Here is a 12121-nt window from a genome sequence, read left to right as displayed (position 1 = left end):
AGACACATCTTTAGGATACACGTTTGTTACAAACTAAGACACTGTTACCTGTGTGTCAACCCCCCCACCCCACCCTGCCCCAAAAGACCATTTCTAGGTGGAATATTAAAATTGGCTCCTGAATACAGAATAAATGAGTTCTTTCTGCTGGTAAATATTATATAGTACATGCTATGAAAGAAGTATTTTACCAGTTTCGTTGATTGTGCATTCATTTTGGTTTGTTTCCCGGGTTAGAGGATCTTGTGTCAAGTCAGGGTTATCCCACAATTCGCAGTGCATTTTCCTGCCACTTTATTGCAAAAGGTCTGATGTTTGGGGGGAGTGGGTTTTTTTTGCACAAGACCTCCTAATCAGCTATAATGGTGCAGTTGTGAATTTGTCAGGATGTGAGTGAAAATGGCCATTTTCGGAAGCTCCTTTTGTGACCCCCCCCCCAACTTGAGTACTGTACTAAAGGTACTGCGACCTTTCAGTTCAAACAGCACTCGGGCTGATGTAATTGTCATCACTTTTCCTCAGAATTGAAATGTTTTGGCTGAGTAAGATTGACATATGTATCATACTGCCTATAGCAGAATTGATATGTGTGCCACTCTGAAGGGTCGTGTTTTTGTTTTTGACACACAACAGCACTCAGTGTGTCCTGCTATTCTCAATAAATTTTGTCACACAGCTGTTTTCTACATCTCCCTGCTCTTGCTGAACGTTCATTTTGTTCAGCTTTTTTCTTTTCTTCTCCTTAATAACTGATTTCTTTTAGAATTCTTCCTCAGATCTACTGTTTGCTAATCTGTACACTCACATACACGCCTTGGACGGCCTCTCCTCTTTCTGCTTCTGGCATTTTCCCGCCTTTTTGTAATTCTGTTTTCTGGATACAAGCCGCTTTAATTCCTGCAGTTATCTTCAATGTTTATACTATTGTACAATGTTACTGTAAGCTTATTTATCATTATTGCCTGTATGGCAACATAGGATCAATTTTGTCTTCTGTTTTATATGCAGCCTGGCATCCCTAGATTAATTTTATTTTTTATATACACCTTTTATGTCACTGCTGTGGACTGTTATTAATGTCTGATGTCTTAAAGCAGAATTGAATGGGCCATTTTTTTATTTATTTTTCCTTATTGCTGTCTCTACATTCCCAGCTTGTTTTTGATTTGAGAACAAATTTGCATATGCTTCGTTGTACTATATAAATTTCTCCCACATCTCCTTAATAGTATATTTATACAATGCTCTCTTCTGCTTCCCTTCACTCTATTGTATGAATCTCCTACATTGTTTTTCCCACCTCCCCCCTCACTCTTTTGATATATTTCCAAAACACAGTCTATCTTTTTTTTAAAGCCCCCCCCCCATCTTCTGTCAGTCTTTCTTGGATTATTATTAGTTCCGGGTAACTAAACCGAAATCTAAAACATTTCTTCTAGCCATGTTTCTGCAGTATGTGTATGTGAACACCATTTTGTACTCTTAAGAATCCACAGTCTCTTTACTCCATTTATCAGATACACACACCATTTCTCTCTCTTCCCCCTCCCCATGGGAAGTCTGTCCATTCGGAGGGCACCTGTTTTACTCAATTGAACATACTAAAATAATATTAACAAAAATGTAGATAAAAGGTAGAAATCAGATTCTCAGAGGCTTAGTGAGGGCAGCTGGCCAGGCAGAGTGACACTGTTGCTGTTTTTAACTGACCCAGAACCCATAGCCTAATATACTGTATAGGATGTTGCATTGGATATTGCTGGTGAGGAAGAATTTTTTTTATTATAAAAGTGACGACTCTTCAGTGCAATTGGATTTAGCAGCAGTCCCCTCGAAGGGCCATGAGTGACCTGAATTCATCATAGTGTTTGTCTCTTGCAGTGAGCGAGGGGTGGCAGGGACGTGTAACATTGGTTGCCTGCCTTGGCGTAATTCGTAACAGCACCAAGCCTGTCAGTGCATCTGGTGTGAAGCTGAGGATACTTTGAATGGTGTCCTCAGTGATTGTGGAGTTCATTATTGCAAGAGGTTATGCTTCAGCTTTTCTTCTGAGCTGTGTGTTTATTTGGGGAGGGTTTTTAGTGCTACAGTGTAGGTGTAAGGGTTGATTTTAGTGGAATACACATATTTGGTATATTTTTAGTGACACATAAAAGCTGAAATGTTTTGTGAGCTGTTGTGAGCCTACAGGGGTGATGGTGGGCTATAAATCTGAATAAGGGAATCTTAAGTGCTGCCAAACCCACATTCAAAAAGCACCTGATTTAATTTTGGTTCTCTGGGTCCAAGCTCTGACCAGAAATTACCCTGCTCAGCATGAGCTCTAATGAAATCCTGGCTCATGCTGGTTTGGCTGCAAGCTCATTTTTGCTAATGGTATGGCTTAGGAAAATGATTGGACTAAACCCATTAGAAAAATTTACAGTTGCGGATCTTTGTAGGAGGATTGTGAACACAGCTGTCTTCTCTTCAATTATCGCTTAAATTTGATTAGATTGAACCTTTGGGTTCTCTTGTCATGCTTAACACGCTGTTCTCTAATTTTTGTTTGCTTGCTTGTGGTACGCTGGGTGTCCGTGCATATAGGTGTGTAGCTTAACAAACTGAACTTCCATAGTCTTGCAAGTTGGTGGAAAATGGGTTGGTTTGTAGGGTACATCAAGCAGAACCTTCAACAAAATTATGCAGTGCTGTTCAGGACTCCTGCCAGTCCGTTCCATTATTCTCTGCTTCTCCCCGGCCCTCTATTTTCCATCTTCTCCAACAGTCAGTCAGCATTTCATGCTCACTAAGCATGCTCAGTTCTCATTGGACTGTTTCCAATTGAGGGAGGGGTTTCTCCCCTAAAGGTTTTGGGTGTGGGTGGTGCTGTTTTGGCTTCATAAAGACTGCATCAGAGAACAGAGTTTGCACTATGGCACAATGTAAAATGTCTCAGCATAGTGTAATTCAGTGTGCACGGCCCCAAACACTGAATTCCATCACCCTCTCCCAGTTTGTCATTCCCACCCAACCAAGCCAATAAGCATTATATTGCTATTGCACATGCCTGGACTTCACTTCACAAGAGACACCACAGCATAGCTCTCAACGTTTCCCTTTTTTAAAGGGAAATTCCCATATTCCGAATAGGATTCCTTGCAAGAAAAGGGAAAAGTTGACAGCTATGCACCACAGTCTCATGTATAGGTGGGTGATGGCATTTTGGCTGCAAAGTAACTGACACTTGGAGAATTGAGGTCACTTTATGTATATATGATGGTGTGTGGCCAGCCCTTTAATTCACATCACATTTGATTTTACCATTTATAGTTTATGTTGCTTGGATCTAAATTGTGGGTGTTGTTTAACAGAATCATCTTTATTCTGACCCAGGTTTTCAACCCAGGTTGTCAAGGCATATCTGCATGACAAACTTAACCTAGTTTAATAATCCCTTATCATGGCTGGATCACTTCCTATTGAGATTTAGGCTTTCAGAGGCTTTTTTTTCTCCATAGAGATGGGGGACCCAGAGCCTGATAGTTCTGATTGGTTTGCAGATATAGTGGTACCTCAGTTTATGAACTTAATCCGTTCCTGAAGTCCATTCTTAAACCAGATCCATTCTTAAACCGAGCCGCGCTTTCCCTAATGAGGCCTCACGCCGCCAGTTCCCTTCCACCATTCAGTTTCCGTTTGTAGACCGAGGTAAAGTTTGCAAACCAGAACACTATTTCCAGTTTTGTGGAGTTCGTAAACTGAATAGTTCATAAACAGGGCTGTTTGTAAACTGAGGTACCACTGTATCTCTCTGGGATTTTCTAGCCCAGTGCTTCTCAAAGAGCCTAGGACTTGCCGATCAGAAGGTCGGCGGTTCAAATCCCCACAATGGGGTGAGCTCCTGTTGCTTGGTCCCTGCTCCTGTTAGCAGTTTGAAAGCACGTCAAAGTGCAAGTAGATAAATAGTTACCGCTCCAGTGGGAAGGTAAACGGTGTTTCCATGCGCTGCTCTGGTTCGCCAGAAGGGCTTAGTCATGCTGGCCACATCTGGAAGCTGTAAGCCGGCTCCCTCGGCCAATAAAGCGAGATGAGCGCCGCAACGCCAGGGTCAGCCACGACTGGACCTAATGGTCAGGGGTCCCTTTACCTTTAACTTTACCACCCTATACCCTGAGGTCTCAGGGCGGTTCACAGAAAAGATCGACATAAAATCCCCAATATATAGAATCAAAATAAAAACAACAACCCCCTCCCCAAAGAGCCACATTTTAAAATGGCATAGAACGTCAGTCAGATCAACCAAAGGCCTGGTTAAAAAGGAATGTTTTTGCCTGGTGCCTAGAGGTGTATAATGAAGGCACCAGGCGAACTTCCCTAGGGAGAGCATTCCACAGACTGGGAGCCACTGCAGAGAAGAACCGTCTTCAAAGACAGCCCTACATATAACACATTGCAATAATCTAACCTTCTTCTATGTTATCTGTTGTGATGGACTACCAGCTATTTTCCCCAATGTACCAGGGGTCTGTCTGTCTGACTCCAAGTGCAAAAGCTGAGGCCACTGAAGAGAATCTTGGGCGGGTGGTTGGGGTGTTGCCGTGGGTGAGGGTTGTTGCTGTTATTGATATTAAGTTTGTGTTTCTTTGTTTTAGATCTTATTATGATTGATGTGGAAATTGTTTTATTTGGTTGGGTACTTTGAGGCATTTTATTTCTTGTTTATGACTACTTTTGTTAGGTTTGAATTATGCAGTTTTTTTCGTGTCATAAGCCACCTCTAGCATGGTTTTAACTCTGGAAGAACAATTACTTTGTGCTGACTCCATTGCATCCTCCTTGTGCCATGCAGCAGAGTTATCTCTGGTGGTGCCGAGCCTTTTACATGCTGGCCCAAAGGCACCTGTGGAACTGACAGCGACCCACTGTGTTTTTTGTGTGTGAAGCATTTCAGGTTGCTTAAATATGCCCCAACGGTGATTCTGTTGATGTACCTTGAAAGGTATCCAGAACACCGTTTGATCCAGTTTTGTTGGATGAGTTACATTCGGTGCAGCTCGAGGTTGTGGACGAGGGGCTTGGATGAATATGGGTGACTACTTGTATTCTTGATCCTCATAACTGATAAAATTGAGTAGGGGATGGAGGCAGCTGTTTAAACCAAGGAGATGATGATTGCCTGTATATGGGAGGGGTCATTGCCCTGAATGGTTGTGCAGATTAGTTCCAGGGACAAAGACCAAATGTATGGGCAGCAGTGACTGTGGCAGAAGGAGGCCCCATTCTGAGGGAAGCCCACTGAGGGATTCCCAAATGCCTGTAGTGGACACTGGTTCTATGGATTACTGGAACCATATTTGTGAAGTGATGAGAATATTTGTGATGTGTTGTAAGGATGCTTAGTAGGTTGTATCTTTCCTCTCTTTTTGTTCTCTGATAGATGGGAGACCAACACTGCAATCCTAGCCCTATTTACCTGGGAGTAAGCCCCACCAAATTCCATGGGACACATTTCTAAGTAGACAAGGTTAGGATTGTGCTGTAAAACCTACAAATGTTGAGGCACTTTAGATTTAACTAGCACAGCAATTATAAACTGGCTCTGCCACCTAGGTATCTCTGTAATTTTTCTGTTTAAGGTCATGGGAGACTTCATCATAATATCGCCTAAAGCATCTTAGTGTTATAACAGTTTAATTGAGAGGGATGTATCACTGATTACACTGTCTGTCTCGGCTCTTTTACTTGCGTTTTTATTATGTCAACACTGGTCAAGTTAGGAAAGTTGAGTTGCCATTTTGTTCATTGGTTGGGGTGCTGCGTTTGGACTGGTCAGATATTGGTGAGACTCTCCCTGGGTGGCCTTAGGGAAGAAGCCACCATTACTCAGCGTCAGTTCCCCATCTGTAAAATCAGAATATTAATCACTTACCTCTTAAGGTTTTGGCAGGGATGACTAAGAGAATGGTCATAAAGCACTTTGCATATATGTGCAATCCCTCAACTCACGAAGCAAGTCCTCAGCTCACATAGGGATTACATTCTGGGGGTTGTGCCTAAAGCCAGAATTGCATATAGTCAAAACACAATGGGTGCAATGGCAGGTTTGATTGCCAAAGTCTTTTTCCTCCTGGACCCCTACCCCCTTTCCACACGCTCTATCTATCTATCTATCTATTGCGTAAAGTTAAATGTTCACAAGTTAAATGCACGTGTTGAGGGTTCTCTCTCTCTCTCTCTCTCTCTCTCTCTCTCTCTGTGTGTGTGTGTGTGTACACAGAGGTAAGACATTTGTTAAGGTACTTCTACAACAATTAGCTAACTGAAATTAGGTCTTGAAGATACATACAACTTTAAATAGTTCAATCTAAAATGCGTTCAAATGTGTGTTATCGATATAGTAATAAGATAGGATCTTTGCAGTATTGAGTCCCAGCCTATGTTGTGTTATCATTGTTTCCATTTTTAGTGGTTATCATATGCTCCATCAAAAGACCTGAAAAGGGATAACTAACTACTTTGTTTTTCCCCTTATGTTTCTATTAGGAAAAACCTTGTGCATTGTGGATTCCAGCTCCCTTCCACCTTTTCTCCCTGTTTGTTAAGAGCTCCTGTAAGCTAATTGATGGTGACCTCTTCAGAGAGTTAAAAGGTAATTATTTGCCCGTTTAGGTGTTCTGCCTGTTAAGTTTCTTCCTGTTAAGTTTTCTCATGGGGCAGGGAAGAGCAATGGATGAGGTCTAGATTAGTTTGTCTGTGCAGAAATTTTTATTCATACGTCACTTCTGAGCTTACATTAATTGCTGCCCCTCCCTTTACAATATTTAATGTTTTTTATGTATTAGGAGGCAGTGCTCTTGATACATTTTGTACACACATTCCAGTTTGTATTCCTTGCATGGACAGCATTCCTTTCAAGGGCTAGGATAGACATAATGCTGGGAGATCATTCAGAATCATGTGGTTCCTGCTCTCCTCTTCTCCTCTCCAGCAAAATATTTTCTCTGGTGGTTCTAACTAGATGTCCTTAACTAGCTTCCAATCCTATCTAAGGGGGACCCTGGTGAACATTTTTCATGGTTAGCTGAGATGCTGATGTAAATCTTAAGTGGAAGAGAGGCACTTAGTGGAACGGGCTGCATCTTACCAAAGCCTGTTCCCAATATCTTAAGCAGAGTGGTGAGTAGTGGTAGTTATTACTTCAGTTTGCATGCTACTTTTCCACGCAAATCTTCCCAAAGTGACTCACAACACATCAGCAGCCATACAACAACAAAACGAATACAATATTATAGTGAATAGTCTTATACCAACTCACTTCAAAACATATAACATCCAAATATACAGTTCATTTTTATTGATTAGAAACAGAATCATATAACAAAATAATACTGCCTTCCAAAATATTTGGTCCAGAATAAACTCATCAAACTTTTTCTCATAAAACTATATGCCCCTTCACATATATTTGAAAGTCAAGGAAGGCCCACTAAATATCTTTAAATTTATTCCGAATTTCTCTTTTTATACAAGCCATTTTCTCATTGGTGGCAAATTCCTTTAAAAATATTTGCTTCAGGATTTGTAAAGAAAAAGTCGTGTTTTTCTTTAGACATGTGACAGGGCAACTTATTTTCCCTTTAATACCTTGCAAGGTCAGCAAATCAAATTTTGAATTATGAGCAATCTGCTTAGTAGTGGGATCTTCTGCTGATACTTACATCTTCATAGATGTAACCACAATTTATAGAACCACAATTTATAGAAGTTAAAATGCAAAAAGCAACCAGCAAAATAAAACATAACAAACAAAATGCAGTTACAAAAAGACAAGCAGAATAATTAGCAGCAAAGCAAATATTATCTGAAACGAAAGAACAACTTTACAAGTATAAGTTAAACACAAAAATACGAAAAAGAAATTCAGATATAAAGTATAATTGGCAACTAGACAAAATAACTGAGCAGAAACTACAACCTACTCCTGCCCCAGAGTAACATATCCCAAACACATCCTTAGCATTCTCTTACATACAATGCACACTCTCAACAGTCACAGACTGTTTCCTCTACTAGCCGCTGACATGAATTGTGAATGCATGTAAAGTGAGCTAATAATTATTTTTGTTGGCTATTTAACTTTGGTGCACTTAATTTCCGTAGCCAACCCACCCATTTATCATTGCCGTCCTTCTCCACTTTGCCCCTCTGAAGCCTTTGCAGGCTCTTAGCTGCAGATGTGCTTCTGTCTTCAAGTGTGTGGCGTTCCCATTTTGTAGGCAAGATGTGTATTTTATGCCTGATTATACTGGGCAGGTGTTTTTTGTGAGGGATGTTCTCAAGGGTACCAGAGGGGAATCCTGGATTTGACACTTGGTTTTCCACAAGGGTCCTTCTGAAAATCCTGTCCATAATCCTTTCCAAGCATTAAGAAGCATTCCTTTTAACCGTTTGCAATGTTGGGAAGGAAAGAGCAACACTTCTGGTAATAAGGGAAGTAATTTGTAATTGTGTACTTTTGGTAGGATATATATATATTAAGTACCATAAGGAATAAATATTATTACCACCCCAACACACTTTGGGTGTCAAGTTGCATAGAAGCAGGTCTTTCCTGCTTGGTTCACAGTGAAGAAGATGGGAAGTGAGGAAAAATATTATTCAGCCTCTTATAGCTGGTCATTTGTGTACTAGAACAGAGCACCAGGCTTTATAGGACTAGCCCTTCTTTGAGAAGCATTTGGGAACCAGCTGGCCAATTGAAGGCTTCTTCCAGAGCCAACTGGATTTCCCTGAAGCTCATGCCATGTAATTACCTGTCTGTTGCTTTGTCTCTTACTTCCTTATGCAAGAATGTGTGCCAAATTTGCAGAGGACTTAATCTGCACACACACAGAGAGAGAGAGAGAGAGAGAGAGAGAGAGAGAGAGAGAGAGAGAGAAGGGAAATATGTCCCTCCCTTTCTCACACTCTTAAAACAAAACCAAAAAAAGCACCCACCACCCAACTGATCCCCAAAGTCTTGACTGAAAATACAAGGTTCTTTCTGCTTTAGTCAGGTAGTCCATGAACCACAGAGACTGGAAGGAGCTGAAAAGGTTTGGGAGGAAAGGGAGGAAAAATGCTGATCTGAAGGAGCAAATTTGTAAGACTGAAATTCATTCAGACTGGAGCTGTGTCTGGAATTGGTAACTAGATGAGTGAGTGTGCATGTCTGGGCTGATCTGCGTACCTGGGTGGCAGCTCTTGCAAAAATCTAGCATCACCAGGAGAGTTCATTTCTAGTTCTTGGGTCCTTTGAAGCTGCCGCAAAAATCATGCAGACTATCCACGCTTTTGAGCTTCTGGTGCCTGGTTTACTAGTTTTTCTAACCAGGGTCCCTCCAGTTCTCTGGCATTCTGACAATACCACTTATTTGAAATCCTATATACAACTAGCAAGTTCATTGTTCAAGTGAGGATTCTTATGTAGCCAAAGTGGCTAGGGATGCAGAGAGGAATTAGCAGTTCACAAAACAATATACAACCTGAGATCTTTCAAAATTTGCGCTTTTCCAAATTTTGCAGTGCAGTTCTCCAATCAAAAAGTGTTTGCTAGAAATCATGTATTAGGGGAAAGTGCACATAAAAATTCATGTATTGCACATACAGAGTTCAATAGATTATGGGGAAGTGTGTATAGAGGGAGAAATATAGCCTAAAAGGCTGGTGCATTTTCAGGTCAGCTTTTTAAACAAAACAATTGCAGACTGATTGATTGAGCAGGGATATAAGTAAGGTGGGGGACGCGGGTGGCGCTGTGGGTAAAACCTCAGTGCCTAGGACTTGCCGATCGCATGGTCGGCGGTTCAAATCCCCGTGGCGGGGTGAGCTCCCGTCGTTCGGTCCCAGCTCCTGCCCACCTAGCAGTTCGAAAGCACCCCCAAGTGCAAGTAGATAAATAGGTACCGCTTTATAGCAGGAAGGTAACGGCGTTTCCGTGCGCTGTGCTGGTGCTGGCTCGCCAGAGCAGCTTCGTCACGCTAGCCACGTGACCCGGAAGTGTCTTTGGACAGCGCTGGCTCCCGGCCTCTTAAGCGAGATGAGCACGCAACCCCAGAGTCGGACACGACTGGCCCATATGGGCAGGGGTACCTTTACCTTTACCTTTATAAGTAAGGTGGTCCGTGAGATACCCTGGATCCAAGTTGTTAAGGGCCTTCTAAATAAATGCAAGAACCATGAGCCTGGCCTGGTAGCATAGGGGCAGCCTGTGCAAGCTTTTGGGCACCAGTGTTGTGTGCTGGCAGTAGACCAGGCATAGGCAAACTCCGGCCCTCCAGATGTTTGGGACTACAACTCCCATCATCCCTGACCACTAGTCCTGTTAGCTAGGGATGGTAGAAATTGTAGTCCCAAAACATCTGGAGGGCCGGAGTTTGCCTATGCCTGCAATAGACTCTTCATATCTAGCCCCAACGTTTTGCATCAGCTCCCCCCCCCCAGCACATTGCAAAAAGCCTTGAGGCTACCAATGCAGGAATCACCATGGCCAGGCTATCCCTGTTCAAGAGTGGCCATAATTGGCATGCCAAAACAGCACTTCTAGTCACCAAGTCTACCTGAGCCTCCAGCGACAAAGATGGCTCAAGGGGGATGCCTAAACTGCCCATCTAGAATATGAACTGTCCAGTCTCCCAGACACAGGATCCACCAATCCACAGTGCCTCCATTTCCCCAGGGTTCAATCTCAGTTTTCCAGCCCTCATCCAGTTCACCACTGTTTGCAGACTATGGTCCACATCATGGACAGTCTCTCCTGACCCAGATGTTATGGAGAAGCAGAGCTGTATGTCAGCATTGTATTGTATTGTGGCGGTGGCGTGTGTGTGTGTGTGTGGAGAATCTGAAGGAGCAGGCAGCAGAAACCTCTTGAGACATTTGGCTGAGCTGCTGCGCTTCCATAGTGCACATGTGAGCAAGCAGCAGCCCTATGGCCACATCTTCCCTCAGCGTAATCTGAAAAATGGTGGCTGTGGGTGAGAGAGGTGGCAGAGATGAAGAGAGAAGTGGCAGAGTGTGAAAAGGGCTGATCCTGCCCAGTGCTTGTATGTAGCACTCTACCAACTGACAGATTACCCCCTGAAAAAATATGGCCCTTGATGAAGACAAGGGTGCCAGTCCCTGTCACAGGATGATCTAGGAAACAGATGGCATATGCAAGGGACTTAAATGTATCCGTACACTATTAGGAGGGACATTTACCATTTTTACCATCATAAGTACTTTGTTCAGAATTTTAAAAAATCACTATCTTTCACTTTTTTAAAACACAAATGAAGTATTTTCTTCTTCTTAACCTTCGTTTATATCTCTGCAATCTCCAAACTGAAAGGTGATACTGCTTCTAGCTAACATATTTTAGGTGTGTGACACTCTGGTATGTTAAGCAGTGTCTCTAATAACTTATCTTTTGGTGTGGTAAGCCTGCTTTGTTTGTGTTTTTCTGTGCTGTTACATAAATCAAGTGCAGCGTTCCAAAAGCTTAGAGCAGTCTTTCAGCAGGATATTTACTTACTGTTTGGATTTTATTTTAAACCAAACCTTTGAGATACGTTTGAAGTTGAAATTCCTATTTGGGCAAGCACAAACCATTTATGAGGGCACTTGCAGCAATGTAGGGCTGTCTTCTCAGTGATCATTTGCCGATAAGAACAAATATTTATGCGTGAGTTGGGTGTGCGGTTTAAGGTCACCATTATGTATAGACAGCTAGCATTTGCATTGTGTTTTCTCTACAAAGTGAAACTTGTAAAAACTTGTAAAATTCAGAATTCAAGCCTGATAGAAATTCCATAAGCATCACCATAAGATTAGCCTTGCTGCATATGGGAAGTACCATATAAGCTTTGCTAAGATCCTTGGCAAATTTCAGTCCCCTGCCGTGACCTAGTTATTTCGTTGCTTTCCATTGCTAAGAATGTGCTATGTATTTTTCCTTTGCTGCTCATCTTTAAAATTAGGGATGTATGGCACCACCCCCACAAGCCAAATATTTCACTAGTCTTCTTGGTTTTCTTTTTTTGCTTACCTTTTAAATTCCTAAAAGGTTTCATCTAAGCAGGAGTCTCCAAATTTGGCTCAAAAACACTTTAGCTAAAGC

General features: G+C 42.1%; 1 protein-coding gene across 11 annotated transcripts in view; it reads left to right on the top strand.

Annotated features, from left to right (window-relative positions):
• Positions 1-12121, top strand: part of ZMIZ1 (zinc finger MIZ-type containing 1) — a 363974-nt gene that overhangs the window by 69354 nt on the left and 282499 nt on the right. For all 11 annotated transcript variants that reach the window (XM_081913507.1, XM_081913513.1, XM_081913514.1 and 8 more), the window contains exon 2: positions 6526-6631. The gene's annotated coding sequence lies outside the window, so the exon portion shown is untranslated. The remainder of the gene's footprint in view (positions 1-6525; positions 6632-12121) is intronic.

This window comes from Podarcis melisellensis (genome assembly GCF_964234715.1).
Source record: "Podarcis melisellensis genome assembly, chromosome: 5".
Lineage (NCBI taxonomy): Eukaryota > Metazoa > Chordata > Lepidosauria > Squamata > Lacertidae > Podarcis > Podarcis melisellensis.
This window is presented reverse-complemented; position numbering and strand designations above follow the sequence as displayed.